Consider the following 16,054-nt stretch of genomic DNA (forward strand, 5'->3'; position numbering starts at 1 on the left):
ATTCTTGTTACCATCTGTGATGATCCCCTTGGGCTCCTGTCTTACTGACTCTCGTCTTCCTGTTCTTTTTCAGACTCAATTAGATTTTTAAAATATTAATCTGTGAACTCATTATTATCTTTCATTGATCATCTCTTTTCTCTTAAGAGCAAATGAAAACATTTGGCTTTGGAGTGGTAATCATTTCTGCCTCTCCAGTTACACAACCGGTTTCCTTGCCGAATGTAGCCAGATCCAAAACCATTCCTCAACAAGTAACTCCATCAGGAACCACGCCATTTCTATTAATGAGGAGGCTTGTTCAAGATTATCCCTCAAGACGTGCTTGTATTATAAGCTCCTGCCTGCTTTAGGACCCTTTTTCAATCTGTCTTAAAACAAAACAAAAAAAAAAAAAACACTTAGATATTTCTTAGTGAAGAGAGAAGTATGGATAGCCAAGTAGAGGGCTCTGGACTGGGCAAACAGGCAAACACAGCTTTTGAAACTTTTCCTTAGAAGCATCTCCCTCCCCCCCCCCATAGTGATACCCTAACAGACCCTCCAACATTTCATACCTTAAAATGGAATGGGAAAGGAATGGATGATCCCTCTGTGCAATGCAGGGGTTTACTGTTACCTAAGGAATGAATGATCCCTCTGTGCAATGTACCATGACCTCCCTGTATCTCTTTGTTTCTAAATATCTTTGTGATTACATAGAATAGAATGTTTCTTGCCTCAGTTCCACTTATGTAACCTATGTAACCTTGTGACTTCTTGTAATACCCCTCCCACCTTGTTTAACAGTATGTGATTTCGTGGTTTAACTCCCAATCCTGTTTTTACTATAAACATCATGTGGTTATTACCAATAAAAGCTGGCATCTTGAGATCCCAAACTCTGGAACTCAGACCTGATGCACCAACTTTCTTCTTTTTCTTTCTTTTTACCCAATAAAACTTTGCGCACATTTCGTGAGTCAATGGTCTTACTTGTGCGGCCCCGGGCCCTGTAACAATACCCTAACTCCCATGCTGATTACTGAAGAAGGGGTGAGTTGCAAGCGAAATTTTCTTCCAGGTTTCTTTGTTCTGCCTGGAAGTCACAGTGTTTCCTCATCTGCTTGATATGACTTGACAGTGGTGTGCGGGCTGGGGAGATGGCTTAGTGGATAAAGCATTTGCCACACGAGTGTGAGTACCTGACTTCAGAGCCCTGGAGCCCACGTAAAAGCCGGGAGCTGTGGTGTCTCTGTGAGCTCAGCATGGCTAGAGAAAAATGGGAAGTGGACACAAGAGGGTTTCCTAGAAGCTCATGGGACAGCAGCCAGCCTGGAGAACAGTGATGAACAAGAGACCCTGCCTCAAAAAATGAGTTGGAGGGCTGGAGAGATGGTTTAGCAGTTAAGGCACTTGTCTGCAAGACCTGAGGACCCAGGTTCAATTCCCCAGTGCCTACAGAAGTCAGATGCACAAGGTGACACATATGTCTGGAGTTTGTTTGCAGTGGCTGGAGACCCTAGTGTGCCCATTCTCTCTATCGGCCTCTCTCTCTCTCTCTCTCTCTCTCTCTCTCAAATAAATAAATAAAAAGAAAAAAGTGAGCTGGAAGGCAAGGACCGACACCCACCGTTGTCATCTGACCCCCACATCCAAGCTGTGGCTTGAGCACATCTGCAACCCTCACACACACCACACACCCAAATAAATAGGTGTTAAGTTACAGCAAGAGCAATTAATGGGTGCATCATGTTTGTGCTGCGAGCTTGCTTTCATATCTGTTTATTTACTGTTACAAAAACTGGCAAATTTTAAGGAAAAAATTTTTAAATTCCAAGGGGCCAGAAACCTTTGTTCTTTGAAACCTAGCAAGAAACATTTTGTTAAGCTAGTTACTAAGAAACTAACTTTGGGAAAGTAATCAGTAACTGCTAGTGGAATATTTGTCCTATTGGGGGAAAAATGTATTATTACAAATTATTGTGCCTAACTTTCAGGATGGTGGGAAAAGTCTATGAGGGAGAAGAGACACAAAGAAATGAATAACCTTGGTACAACATAAGAAAGCAGTGAGGTGTAAAGTAATGAAAACAAAATCGGATTCTCCCCCCTCCCCCCCACAAAAAAAGCAGAGATTACTTCACTCCACTTAGGTTCATTGAGCATTTTAGTCCTCACTAGACTTCAAAAAGGAACAGCATGAGCTGGAGAGATGGCTTAGCAATTAAGGCACTTGCCTGCAAAGCCAAAGGACCCAGGTTCAATTCCCCAAGACCCATGTAAACCAGATGCACAAGGTGATGCATGTGTCTCTCAAATAAATAAAAAAAGTTTAAATACTACGTGTGTGTGTGTGTGTGTGTAAAGAACAGCTTGTTACTAGACTGCTTGCTATCCATAGCAGCTACAAATTGTCCACCATTATTTACTTCCCATTACTGGCCTCTGGAACTAGGAGGTATTTCTAGCCAGTGCATTTTCTTAACTCACTATGACCTAGTTACTTGGTTCTCTGACTACAACAATATTTTGCTAACAATCCCTATCACTGCCTCCAAGATTTTTTATTGCAGAAAGTCAAATTGATTTATAGAGCTGCTATTCTAAACAGTCACACTAGAGACGTCATGGGGAGAGGCCAACTGGGCTGCTCAGGCTAGCCATAGATGACATTACTTCAGTTAAGTCACATTTTCCAGTTTTGCAAGTCCACAAACTTTATTTTGTTGAGATGCCCAGCGTGGATCACACTCAGGGGCATAGGCTTGTGCTAACCTAATGCACAAGAGGCCAGTGTGTAAACTGAAATTTGAATTTGCTAATTTATAATGAGAGGGAAATATGAGGAACTAAAAGCAACATTTTCTTTTTCCTGCAGAAAAGTATACAGGACAGTTATTTTTCAATTCAACAAACATTTATTAAGCACCAGGGTATGCAGCAGTATGATCCCAAGGACACCAATAAAACATTTTAATTACAATTATGAGATCATTGAATTGTCATAGAAAGATGATTTTACAGAGCAAACCGCGTTAAGCCTCTTTATGCCTTGACCATCTTTCTAAAGTTGTCTCTTCTGATTGGCAGGTGCAGCATTTATGAAAGGATGACAAGCTGTCTTCCTAACAGCATCAGTCATGAAGATCAAAGCCACTCTCTGGGTATGGTCCTTCCAAATAACCCTGTACCTCTCTGAACACGTAGGCAAATGATTTCCTGCAAAGAGATTTGTGTTTTCTGCTAGTAGACTCTTAAGGACTGACTTAAAAACTTGAAATCTCCCAGAGTCAATCTGGGTACCTTCTAGGTCAGCAGTATAGCCCACTACCCAATATTAGTGTGCCTCTAGGGCAAATTCTTCTTGAAAATGTTAAGAGAGCTTAATCTAACACATCCTATTTCTGATATCTTTTTTAAAAATTTTTTTTTGTTCACTATTTATTTATTTATTTGAGAGTGACAGAGAGAGAGAGAAAGAGACAGAGAGAGAGATCGAGAACGGGCACACCAGGGCTTCCAGCCACTGCAAACGAACTCCAGACGCATGTGCCCCCTTGTGCATCTGGCTAACGTGGGTCCTGGGGAACCGAGCCTCGAACCGGGGTCCTTAGGCTTCACAGGCAAGCGCTTAACTTCTAAACCATCTCTCCAGCCCTATTTCTGATATCTTTATTACAGGCCCTTCTATAATTTAACATAGCCATTTAAGTTTACCCCTACTGTGCCTCCTGCCCATCTTTTTATTTTTTTTAACTTATTTATTTGAGAGCGACAGACAGAGAAAGGCAGATAGAAAGAGAGAGAGAATGGGTCCTGGGGAATCGAGCTTCGAACCGGGGTCCTTAGGCTTCACAGGCAAGTGCTTAACCACTAAGCCATCTCTCCAGCCCCCATCTTTTATTATCTACCTTCTGGAATCTCTTTTAGGCTGGAGGGAGAAAGCTACAACATTACTTGTGCATGTTCCTAAAGTGTTTTCTGTTATTCTGAAGTCCAAGAGAGGGATTTATCCTATACTTCTCTCTCGTTTTGCTTTTCTCTCTCTTTCTCTTCTGTGGCCTTCCTAGTCATCTGGCTCACTTGCCATCATACGCAGTGCCTGTTAGATGCACCACGTCAGGCCCTCTGTCTTTCCCCAGCACCTAGCATGCTCACAAGTTCTCCGTGACAGTTGTGTCCAGGCAAGCTCCTTTTCAATAGCTTTCCCTCCTCATCTTTGGTGACCTTGCCACCATTGCTCTTCATCCTTCAGTCCCGACCCTAGATGTGATCACCATCTACAACAGCTCTCGTCTAAGACAACACTTTCAAACATCCGACACCCTGGATGAATAACCTTTCTCTGTCCACCGTTCGTACTCTCATGGGACCTCCTAACTCTGGATCCTTCTAATTCTCCTCCTTGCTGATCTTTTTTTTTTTTTTAATTTATTTATTTGAGAGCGACAGACAAAGAGAGAAAGACAGATAGAGGGAGAGAGAGAGAGAATGGGCGCGCCAGGGCTTCCAGCCTCTGCAAACGAACTCCAGACACGTGCGCCCCCTTGTGCATCTGGCTGACGTGGGACCTGGGGAACCGAGCCTCAAACCGGGGTCCTTAAGCTTCACAGGCAAGCGCTTAACCACTAAGCCATCTCTCCAGCCCTCCTTGCTGATCTTTTATGTATGTGTTTCTTTCCTCTTCTTTTGATATGGGAAACTTAAAGCACAGAGAACTGGCACTAGAGACTGAGGGGAGAACCAGTTTATTTTCCACCACCATGGGCCCAGGGGAATCTCTCTTCCAAAGCCTGGACCCTGAGCTCTGATGGCTCAGAGTTTATATACCTTATCTCAGGCTCTTCTGTGTTGTTAGTTCTCCGAGCTCAGAGACAAGGCCTGATGCCAGAGACCTTGAGTATGCAATCGGGAAGTTTTACATAAATAGAGGAAAAATGGTTAACCAGTGAGCAGATGTCTATAGCCGTGCCACAAAGATAAAAAGAAACATAGAGGGCTGGAGAGATGGCTTAGTGGTTAAGCGCTTGCCTGTGAAGCCTAAGGACCCCGGTTCGAGGCTTGGTTCCCCAGGTCCCACGTTAGCCAGATGCACAAGGGGGCGCACGCGTCTGGAGTTTGTTTGCAGAGGCTGGAAGCCCTGGCGCGCCCATTCTCTCTCTCTCCCTCTATCTGTCTTTCTCTCTCTGTCTGTCGCTCTCAAATAAATAAATAAATAAATAATTTTAAAAGAAACATAGAATAATTTACAGTAGATGCTACAATACAGATTTTGGCCTTGAAAAAGCGCAAAAACCTCAGTGTCAGCACGAAACAATACGTAGTGCAGGACAGAACTAATGCAAAACCTATGCAGTACAGAACCTAAGTTTGTGACAGGGACTTCTAAATTTTCCTTTGTCCAATTTCCACCTCACTTTAACCAACTGAGATTTCATGGTACACTTCTTGGCTCCACCCTCATATTTTTGTTTTCTTTTTCAGTCCAAAGCACAATAATATTCAACGCAGGCATCTGATGTTCCTCTACCCATGTTGGTTGATTGCAAAACATCACTATAGATAGTCCCAAAGTTGTGCACATTGACAGTATTATAGACTTGTGGTCTAGCATTACTTGGTTATTTGGTACTGCCAGGTAAACCAAATTAGGCTTTTGTTCTCCAACATGGAGCACACTTTCTCCTTTTCCCGTCTTTATTTGGACATCTCTTCCCTCGCTGTCAGGTTCCCAGTGAGAGAGAAAAAGGAAGGATCAACCGAGGAACTAGTTCGGCTTCTCGTGGCCTCAGTTCACACGCAGCCGCGTGCGTGGTTTCATTTACCTTCCCAGTGCGAATCCTGCGTAGCTTGTGGGAAGGCTCTCTGAACGTCCCCAGGGAGAGCTTGGTCCCCAGGGTGGCAGTAACTGCAAGTGCTGGGGACCTTTAAGAAGTGAGGCCACGTGGCAGGGTCTTGGGTGGTGGGGAACTTGTGCTCTCAGAGCCCTGAGAGACCCCAGCCTTTCGGCCTCTCTGCCCCTCACCCCACGATGTAAGTATGCGCTTGAGCATACCCTGCCACCATTGCCACCAGTGATGCCCGGCTACTGGGGCCTCCTGGTTTTGAATGGTAGGAACCCCAAAAGGGTGAGCTAACCAATCCTTCTCCTTAAGTAGCTCCTCTCCGTGTTTTGCTGTGGTACCACAAAGCTGGCTAACCCAAATCTCTTCTGTTGTTTGAGGGCAGCACCTCTGAGTGCTGTGTGTGCCCCCACTTTTTTGACTTTGGGGGGACTGCATACTATTTCCTCCTTCTTCTCCCATGCCGTCATCAGCATTGCACGTATGGTATCCAGGTTCTATGGTTTCGATATGATGAAGAGTATTTTCCAAAGGTTCATGCCCTAACCCCAAAAGTTAGGTATCTTGGGGGCATGTTCTGAGGAGGGGCTGGGAGACACAGTTTCTCTTTGATTTCTTGGCTTGTGAGGTCATTACTTCTCCCGCATGTTTTTGCTGTGGTGTTACCATTTTCCATATGCCAAGAGGTCCACCTCTAAAGCCAACACAGCATTGGTGCCTTGGCCTTGAATCTTCAGAGCTGTAAGTTAAGTAAAATATTTTAAATAAAGTCAACTGGCCTCAAGTACTCTGTGATAGTCACAAAGAGCTAATTAATACAGCAAGTCTCTAGCTATTGTCTTCCTCTTTTACTGGCTAGAAACAACCTTAAAACCTAAATATCTTTTAATATATCTTTTTAAAATATCTTTTAATCCCAGCACTGGGAGGCAGAGGTAGGAGGATCACTGTGAGTTCGAGGCCACCCTGAGACTCCATAGTGAATCCCAGGTCAGCCTGGGCTAGAGTGAGACCCTACCTCAACCCCCCCCCAAATATATGTCTGTGTGTGTGTGTGTGTGTGTGTGTGTGTGTGTGTGACATTCTAAAGGGTTCTTCCCACACTCCTAGGTGAGAACCACCCTTGATTTCCCAGTCATGATTGCCCAGCTTTTTTGGGGGAAGGGCTAGCATTTTCTTTGCCCCATCCAGACTCACTTCTCTCTGTTCCAAATCATGTCTACAGTCTCCTAAGGCCTGGGCTTCAGAGACCTTAGTCAATTGCGATATGAGAGGGAGCTGAATAAAACAGGAACTTTTCCTCCCCAACTTCTCTCCTGCAGGGTGTCTAAAGCTTCACTGGCTGGCTTTGTCACTGACTAAATCAGTTGGGGTCCTCCATACTATGTGTATGAAGATGACAAAAAGATACGTTTTAAGTAATCGGCCCATGGGACAGTGGAGACCCAATAAATCCAAAACCCAGAGGGTAGGCTGGCAGGCTGGTGCCACAGGGGTGTTGGAGTTTACTCTCAAAAGCAGTTTGCTGGCAGAATGGCTGCCTGCTTGGAGATCACTCTTTAGTCTTGTGAGGTCTTCAACAGATTGGGCGAGACTCACTCACATCAAGGAAGGCAATTTGGACTTTGAAGTCCACCAATTCAAATGTTAATCTCAGCCAAAAACTACCTGCACAGAGCATCTAGATTAATGTTTGATCAAATAGATTGGCGCCATGACCCAGCCAAATTGATGCATAAAGCTATCCAGCATGAAATCCAAAGGCAAAATCAAACTCAACATTGACCTGTCATATGATACAAGGACCTTGATAAAACTTGTTCCTGATAGTGTGGGTCTGATGCCATTTTAGCTATAAAGCATAAGTTTTAATGCGGATGAACCTTAAATGCAGAGTCTTATGTGTGTACATGGATACACGTGTGTATAACAAATGTAACTGAATGCTTGAATCATGTTCTCAGAGTTTTTGTTTTGACAAGACTAAGAAAAGGAGGATTTGTCTCTTTTTCTAGTTTCTCAAAGAAATATTAGGCTAAAAGAACTTATTCAAATAATAAAAGAACTAGACTGGAGAGAATCAGGTGAATTTACCTTTCCAGTGTAGAGTACAGGATCCCTCCCCCCACCTTTATTTTATTTAATTTATTTATTTTGGTATTTCAAGGTAAGGTCTCCAACTAGCTCAGGCTGACCTGGAATTCACTATGTAGTCTCAGGGTGGCCTCAAACTCTCTGTGATCCTCCCACCTCTGCCTCCCGAGTGCTGGGATTTGTAGCAGACACCTTCAGGTTCGCTGAGATGAACTTCCAGACCAGGCACAGTTATGGAGGAAGGGATTTATTGAAGTTTACAGATCCAGGGGACGTTCCATAATGGCAGAGGAAGCTGGTCTACCTTCACAGGACCAAACACATAGACAGAAGCACTAGCCTAAAAGCCAAAAGCCACAGCACAGCAACTTAAGGAACTCCAGCTAAGCACACTTTGCATATCTTCAGATTGAAATCTCAAACCCTTCACCACACCTTAAGATCCACCCAGTGATACCACCTCCAGCCAGGTGGCTGCAGATGCAAACTACAAACTAATAAAACACTAAATATATTGGGGGGCCATCTATTCAAACTACCACAATCCCCTTCCCTTTTTTGTTTTTTTGTTTGTTTTTGTTTTTGGTACTTCAAGGTAAGGTCTTACTCTATCCCAGGTTGACCTGGAATTCACTATGTAGTCTCAGGGTGGCCCCGAACTTCCGGTGATCCTCCTGCCTCTGCCTCTGCCTCACTGAGAGCTGAAATTAAAGGCGTGTGCTCCCATGTAAGGCTTGGAGGACCCTCTTGATCTGCGTGCTGGGCAGTTCCTCTAGGAAGCAACCACATGCTCGCTTATTCTGGAGGACTTTGTAGTCTAAAGGAATCACATGAACCATTAAGGATATGTTACTAATTAATCTAGAAGAAGGTCTAGGCCCTGTACAGATGTGTGTATGTGTGTGAATGTGTGTGTGAATGTGTGTGTATGAATGTGTATGTGCGTGTGTTTATATGGAAGGTGGTGAGAAGAAGTCCATGGATGTGTTTTAGAAATCATTCAGCCCCTAAGTATGAAGAGTTAGCATTTTGTCCTTCCCTGCTTCTCTACTGTCTTTAAGAAACACAAAGATAGGGCTGGGGAGATTTCTCAGTGGTTAGTGCTTGCCTGCAACTCCTACGTCCCAGGTTCCATTCCCCACTACCCACATAAGCCAGATGCACAAGGTGGCGCATGTGTCTGGAATTGTAGTGGTAGAGGCCCTGGAGTGCCCGTTTTCTCTCTCTGTATGCCTCTTTTTATATTTCCCAAATAAATAAAAATAAAATAAAAAAGGAAATAAAAAAATAAAGAACCAACCTTGGGGAGGCTAAAGTGTAAAGGTTGTGAGTCAGAAGCTAGCCTAGTTTTTCAAAACAAAACGAAAAGCACATAAAAGAAACAAAAGTAAGGAATAGATAAATTCTTTTGGAATATCAAAAAAGGAGAAAGGGATAGAATCAATGGAGGAGGAAGAGGAGAATGATTCAGGCATGAGAATGAAAACTCACACCAGAGTTTACAGAGACTGTATGTGTGTGTGTGTGTGTGTGTCTGTGTGTCTGTGTGTGTCTGTGTCTGTGTGTAGACTGTCTCAAGTCCATACATTTATATGTCTACATTCATTTCATGGAAATAGAATAATGGTGGTATAAAAAGAAGAAATTTATTTCTACTGGAGTCTGTCTTCCATTGAATAAAAAAAGTAAAATGTAAATAATAATGTGTATGTGTATATATATATATATATATATACATATATATATATATACACATATATATAACATGTTATATATATATAATGTATATATATATATAATCTCATGCATATTTTTGCAATTTAAAAGTACACTAAAAATAACTTTTGAACAAGCATGAAGCCAATACATACTTCCTCATCCAGCCCCTAGCAGGGCACCATGCAGAATGTTAGGGGGGTTCTTTGTAATTGTGTCTCTCCTTTGCCATTTCCCCCTTCAGCACATTTATGTATTTACGTGTGAGCTCCATTTGATGTAAAGATTCTTTATTAAAGATGCTATAAATACTGCCTCCTCTATTTACACTTGATTTTAACAGAAAATGATGGCCTGAACATATGTTTAATGAAAACAACATTAAATTTAATACAAATGTTGCTTTATAATAAAATCTGAGGAAATGAATAAAGCAGTGGAGGCTCTCTTCAGGTTACATAAACATACGGGGGTGGCCGGGCGTAGTGGTGCACACCTTTAATCCCAACACTTGGGAGGCAGAGGTAGGAGAATTACCATGAGTTCAAGGCCACCCTGAGACTACATAGAGAATTCCAGGTCAGCCTGGGCTAGAGTGAGACCCAACCTCGAAAAACCAAAAACCAAAACAAAACAAAAAAAGATATGGGAGTGATTTATAGCTGGAAAATGTGTAAGCACACTGCATTTCGATCCAGACAGCCTTGGTTCATAACCTCGTTTTTGCCCTCTGTAGCTGGTTGTAGGATTAATGTCTCCAGGTGTCAGAGAACTGGGGATGCTGGCTCCCAGAATCCGAGCCCCGGAGTACACTGCGCTCTCTAGGTTGCATTCTAGATCCTGATGGGGACTTCCAAGTGGGATGCTTGTTCTGACAGAAAAGCCTAGTTCAGGTCCATCAAAGAAAGGGGAGACTTATTGCTAAAATTTTGAAACATGAAAATATAAATGTTTTGGTTTTACCACAGTTTCACTGTGTCATGGTTTGTTGTTTTTTTTTACCACTTGGAGGTGTGTGTGGGTGCGTGTGTAAAACCAACATTGTTGGCTAAAGACGCTTACTATTGTGTTCTTAAGTGTTCTCTTGAGAGAATGTTGCTATTATGATACAGAATTATTAGTAGAGTTTAAAATGGAACAAGCTACTGAAAAATCTTTAGGGGTTAAAATATACCTCATTAATATAGTTCGTTAGTTCAGTAGAAGTAACAGCAGGAGGTACTTTCTTCTACACTTATATTTTTCTAGAACATTACTGAATTAGAAATCTAGCTATACTCGGTCTATGTGTTCCCACGAATGCATAGAACATATGGAGTCTCCCAAGCTGTGGATGTTGCTATTGTCCAAATCTACATCTCATGCAACTTCCCCAAAGTGACATTTCCTCAGCCCCAAAATATTTACTCAAACACTGACCTGACTCACAGGAATCTTCTAACATTTTGTCCAAGCACAAAATCTTTTTACTGTTTTCATAAAATTAATTACAGAGCTTTTTTTTTTTTTTTGGCGGGAAGGGGGAGAATGTAGTTTATAAATAACTTTCTTGGCAATAGGCCTGATGTTATTTTCTCTCTACACGGAACATGCCTCTTCCTTGTCTGGCCCAAATTGAGTACCATCAATTGTTTGACTTAACTCGGTTGGAATGCTCAGCTGTATGTTGACACAATAGAAATAGTTTGTGGGCTGGAGAAATTACTTAGCGGTTAAGGCACTTGCCTGCGAAGCCTAAGGACCCAGGTTCGATTTCCCAGAACCCATGTAAGCCAGATGCACATGGTGGCACACGCGTCTGTAGTTTGTTTGCAGTGGCTAGAGGCCCTGACATGCCCATTCTCTTTCTCTATTTTTCTCTAATAAATACATAAAAATAAAGTTAATAAAAGAAATAGTTTGTGATGTTTTTGTTTGTCATTAAAATTGTGTGATAAAAGCTAGGCGAGGGGGCTGGAGAGATGGCTTATTGGTTAAGCGCTTGCCTGTGAAGCCTAAGGATCCCGGTTTGAGGCTCAATTCCCCAGGACCCATGTTAGCCAGATGCACAAGGGGGAACACGCATCTGGAGTTCATTTGCAGTGGCTGGAAGCCCTGGCGTGCCCATTCTCTCCCTCTCTCTCTCTCTCTCTCTCTCCCCTCTTTCTATCTGTCACTCTCAAATAAATAAATAAATTTTTTTTTTTTTTAAAAAAAGCTAGGCGTTGGGCTGGAGAGATGGCTTAGCGGTTAAGTGCTTGCCTGTGAAGCCTAAGGACCCCAGTTCAAGGCTCGGTTCCCCAGGTCCCACGTTAGCCAGATGCACAAGGGGGTGCACGCGTCTGGAGTTCGTTTGCAGAGGCTGGAAGCCCTGGCGCGCCCATTCTCTCTCTCTCCCTCTATCTGTCTTTCTCTCTGTGTCTGTCGCTCTCAAATAAATAAATAAAAAATTAAAAAAAAAAAAAGCTAGGCATTGTGCACACCTTTGATCCCAGTACTCAGGACACTGTGAGTTCGAGTCCGGCCTGAGACTATATAGGGAATTCCAGGTCAGTCTGGGCTAAAGGGAGACCCTACCTCAAAAACAAACAAACCAACAATATGTGTGTGTGTGTGTGTGTGTGTGTGTGTGTATCTGGGTGTGGTGGCGCACACCTTTAATCCCAGCAATTGGGAGGCAGAGGTAGGAGGATTGCCGTGAGTTCAAGGCCACCCTGAGACTCCATAGTGAATTCCAGGTCAGCCTGGGCTGGAGTGAGACCCTGCCTCGAAAAACCAATATGTATATATGGGATGAAATTTTTCATTAAAACACACATTGATTTTTTTTTCTTTTTTTCTTTTTTTGGAAATAGAGTCTCACTCTAGCTCAGGCTGACCTGGAATTCACTATGGAGTCTCAGGGTAGCCCTGAACTCACAGCAACCCTCCTACCTCTGCCTTCCAAGCGCTGGGATTAAAGGCATGCACCTCCACGCCTGGCTCGGATGTTGTTTTTGCTAGGACAATTACTAATTGATTTACTCTCCTTTTACCTAAGGAATGTGAGTCTTCTTGAGAAAGCAGCCACCCATGGAAGCCATGTAAATCTTACAAGCTGGCACAATTTACCACAATGAGACAATGATTTACTGTGTCTCCCTGATCACTGGCCAGTAAGGTAAGAGACTGACCCTAACTCAATGAATTATCACAGTTGCCATGAGTTTCTACTTTGAAAGCAAGAAACTCATTGACCCAAGAAATGGTGTTATAGAAGTTTAGACTTTTAAGGTTAGAAAGAACTTTAGGACTCAAAAGTCCCATTTTATTGCTAAAGCAATTTAGAAGTAGTTCATAACTAGTTGGTTAAAAGTCTTAGAAGAATCTGGTTTGATACATTCAACATGAAAAAAAATAGGAGTTTTGAACCAGGTATGGTGGCTCATACCTGGCACTCAGGAGGGGGAGAATCCCTGTGAGTTCAAGGCCAGCTTAGGCTAAAGAGTGAGTTTCAGGTTAGACTGGTTTAGAGTGTGACCCTGCCTTAAAGGAAAGAAAAAAAAAAAAAAAAGGAGAGAGGAAGAGAAGAAGAAATGTAGAAGAGAGGGAAGAAAAGAGGGAGGAAAGGAAGGAGGGAAGAAGGAGAGAGGGTTTTTTTCTGTTTCATTGTTGTTATTATTATTATTAACAACATATTTTGTATGGATACATCATGTGTTGGAACCCTCTTTTCTCTCATCCCTGCCCCCATTCCGCTGGGGACCCTCCTCAGTGGGGTTGCAGGTTTTCCCTGTGGGGCTGTGGGTTATGTGTTGTGGGAGCAGCAGTCAGTTATTTTGAGAGGGAGGGGAAAAGAGAGAGAAGGAAGGAAGGAAGGAAAGAAGGATTTATATGTATAATTTATGTATGGGAGAGAAAGTGTGTGTGTTGCCAGGCTCTCTAGCCACTGCAAGTGAACTCCCGATGCATGCACCACCAGGTGTATGTGGCTTACATGGGTCCTGGGGAATCGAACTTGGGTCCTTTGGCTTTATGGACAAGTGTCTTAACCACTAAGCCTTCTCTCCAGCCCCGAGGGAAGTATTTTGTTGTTCAATGTGTCTTGATTCAGCTTTCATCTATCTGATGTAGTAATTCCTAGCAAAGCCTTCTAAAATAGTATGCTTGTCAGATCATTAAACTAGGACCACAGTTTCCATGATCGTTGCTACCATTTACCAAGCGCTGTTACTATGTATATATACATTAGGTCACTTTTTAACCAGAAGCCAGTCGTAGGCACCATTATTACCATTTTACAGATGAGAAACCTGAGCATCCAAGAGATGAACAATGTGTCCCCTTTTAATTTTTATTTATTTTTAAAATTTATTTGCAAGAAGACAGAGAGAGAGAGAGAGAGAGAGAGAGAAAGGTCTCTATGTTGCCTGGAAGAACATCCAAACCAGGCACGGATTATGGGAGTAAGGCATTGATTTCGAGCTTGCAGATACAGATCCAGGGGATGCTCTGTCTTCCATGGAAGAAGCCGCTTCCGTACGTCCAAGCAGGGAGAAACAACCAAGCAGCCCATAAAAATCAAAAACAGCCAGCACGCCCGGGCAGCAGGCAGCCGCCCCGCCAGAGCTCAGGCTGCTCTGCATGCCTCTGGGCTGGAAATCAGATCTGCCTCCAAGCACACCCAAAGCCTGGACCCCCGAATCCATCCCCCAGTGACAGCTCCTCCAGCCAGGAGGCCAGCAACCCAGGTTACAAGCTTTAATCAAACCCCTGTGTCTACAGGGGACATGCAATCAAACTACCACAGATGAGGAGGGAGAGAGGAAGTGGGGTGGGAGAAGAAAGAGAACAGACATGCTAGGGCCCTTGCCACCACAAACAAGCTCCAGATATATGCACCACTTTGCGCATCTGGCTTTATGTGGGTCCCGGGGAATCGAACCCGGACTGGCAGGCATTGCCTGTAACCACTGGGCCGTCCGTCCATTGTTGCAGCTGGTTCCTTCTACTCGCTTTCCAAGTGTCAATACATGGGGTTCGCCACTCACTGATGCACCCCCTTCCCCCGTAGACCCTCAGGCACTACATAAATTGCAGCTGCTGAAAGCACTTGACTGTCGAGTCAAACTGAGCGGAGAGCCTGCTGCGGTCACCCTTCAGCCCCTGGGACTTTCGCTGTCCACCTCACAGTACCCACCAGCTCTCTTGAGGTCTCCAATATGGTTTTTTAAAAATTTGTTTTATTTTTGTTGTTGTTGTTTGTTTGTTTGTTTTGCAAGGTAGGGTCTCACTCTGGTCCAGGCTGACCTGGAATTAACTGTGTAGTGTCAGGGTGGCCTTGAACCTACGGAGATCCTCCTACCTCTGCCTCCCCGAGTGCTGGGATTACAGGCATGCGCCACCACGCCCGGCTCCAGTCTGTTTTTTAGTGTCGTGGCTTCTCTCAACTAATGAATGAATGAGGTTCTGGTGTGTCATTGGGATCCCGTTTATGATCATAATACAAACTTACATCTCATTCCCTGGGGTTTCTTTCCTACCTCTGTCCACTGAGGTTTCGCTCCTGGCTCGGAGGCCCACAGCAAGGACAGAGGAAGGCTGGCCAGCTGCTGCCCCTCTTCTGTGTTCCCTCTCCACTGCTGCTTTTGAGGTTTTCAGTTTTTGGGGTTTTTTTTTTGTTTTGTTTTTTGGTGTTTTGAGGTAGGGTCTCACTCTAGTCCAGGCTGACCTGGAATTCACAATGGAGTCTCAGGGTGGCCTCGAACTCACGGTGATCCTCCTACCTCTGCCTCCCGAGTGCTGGGATTAAACGCGTGCGCCACCACGCCTGGCTCTGAGGTTTTCAGGTTTTGAGGGAAGAATGGGGAGATGGGCAGTGCTCCTATTGAATGTTTGGTTATGACTAGCCCTGCTACCCTCAGTGGCAAAGGTGACTCCTGGTGTCCTGGTCCCCAGCTGAGAACTCCCCACTGCACTTCGGGTTTAAGTGCTTACGGTTCAGCCCCCTCCTCCCCATTTTCCAAGAGCCCTCAACAGTAGCCCTCACCACGGGGTCTTTGCTGGGAGAACGTCAAGGTGGGTCTTGGGGCGCCTTCCTTACCGCAGTGGCTCCTTACTCAGCCTGCCTGTCTTGGCCCCCAAGCACGATGTGCGTGATGAACATTCCCGCACGGAGGATCTGGCTTACTCTTTTCTCTGTCTTTCCTCCCTCCTGGCAGCCCGAGTGCGAGTCCTCCGTGTGCGTTTCTTCTGGAAGCTTCTCTTGACATGCTCCTTCCCACTGGGATTGCTCCAGTCTCATGTCCTGAGCACTTTAGTCTGTACCTCAGCATCTACTACTTAGTAAGAATCCTATGAGTGTATATTAAATATGGATACCTTCACATTCCATACAATTAAATATAACATGTATTTAATGCACGTCTGCTGTGTAACAAAAGATGCAGGGCTGGAGAGAT

General features: G+C 44.0%; 1 protein-coding gene across 8 annotated transcripts in view; it reads left to right on the forward strand.

Annotated features, from left to right (window-relative positions):
• Nucleotides 1–16,054, forward strand: part of Spata9 (spermatogenesis associated 9) — a 64,245-nt gene that overhangs the window by 11,976 nt on the left and 36,215 nt on the right. For 7 of the 8 annotated variants that reach the window (XM_045133267.1, XM_045133269.1, XR_006633418.1 and 4 more), the window contains exons 2-3: nucleotides 3,073–3,146; nucleotides 12,655–12,774. The gene's annotated coding sequence lies outside the window, so the exon portion shown is untranslated. Of the gene's footprint in view, nucleotides 1–3,072; nucleotides 3,147–12,654; nucleotides 12,775–15,814; nucleotides 15,939–16,054 lie in introns of all 8 variants that reach the window. The other variant, XM_045133268.1, reaches the window with a different exon arrangement.

This window comes from Jaculus jaculus, chromosome 14, assembly GCF_020740685.1.
Source record: "Jaculus jaculus isolate mJacJac1 chromosome 14, mJacJac1.mat.Y.cur, whole genome shotgun sequence".
Taxonomy (NCBI): Eukaryota; Metazoa; Chordata; class Mammalia; order Rodentia; family Dipodidae; genus Jaculus; species Jaculus jaculus.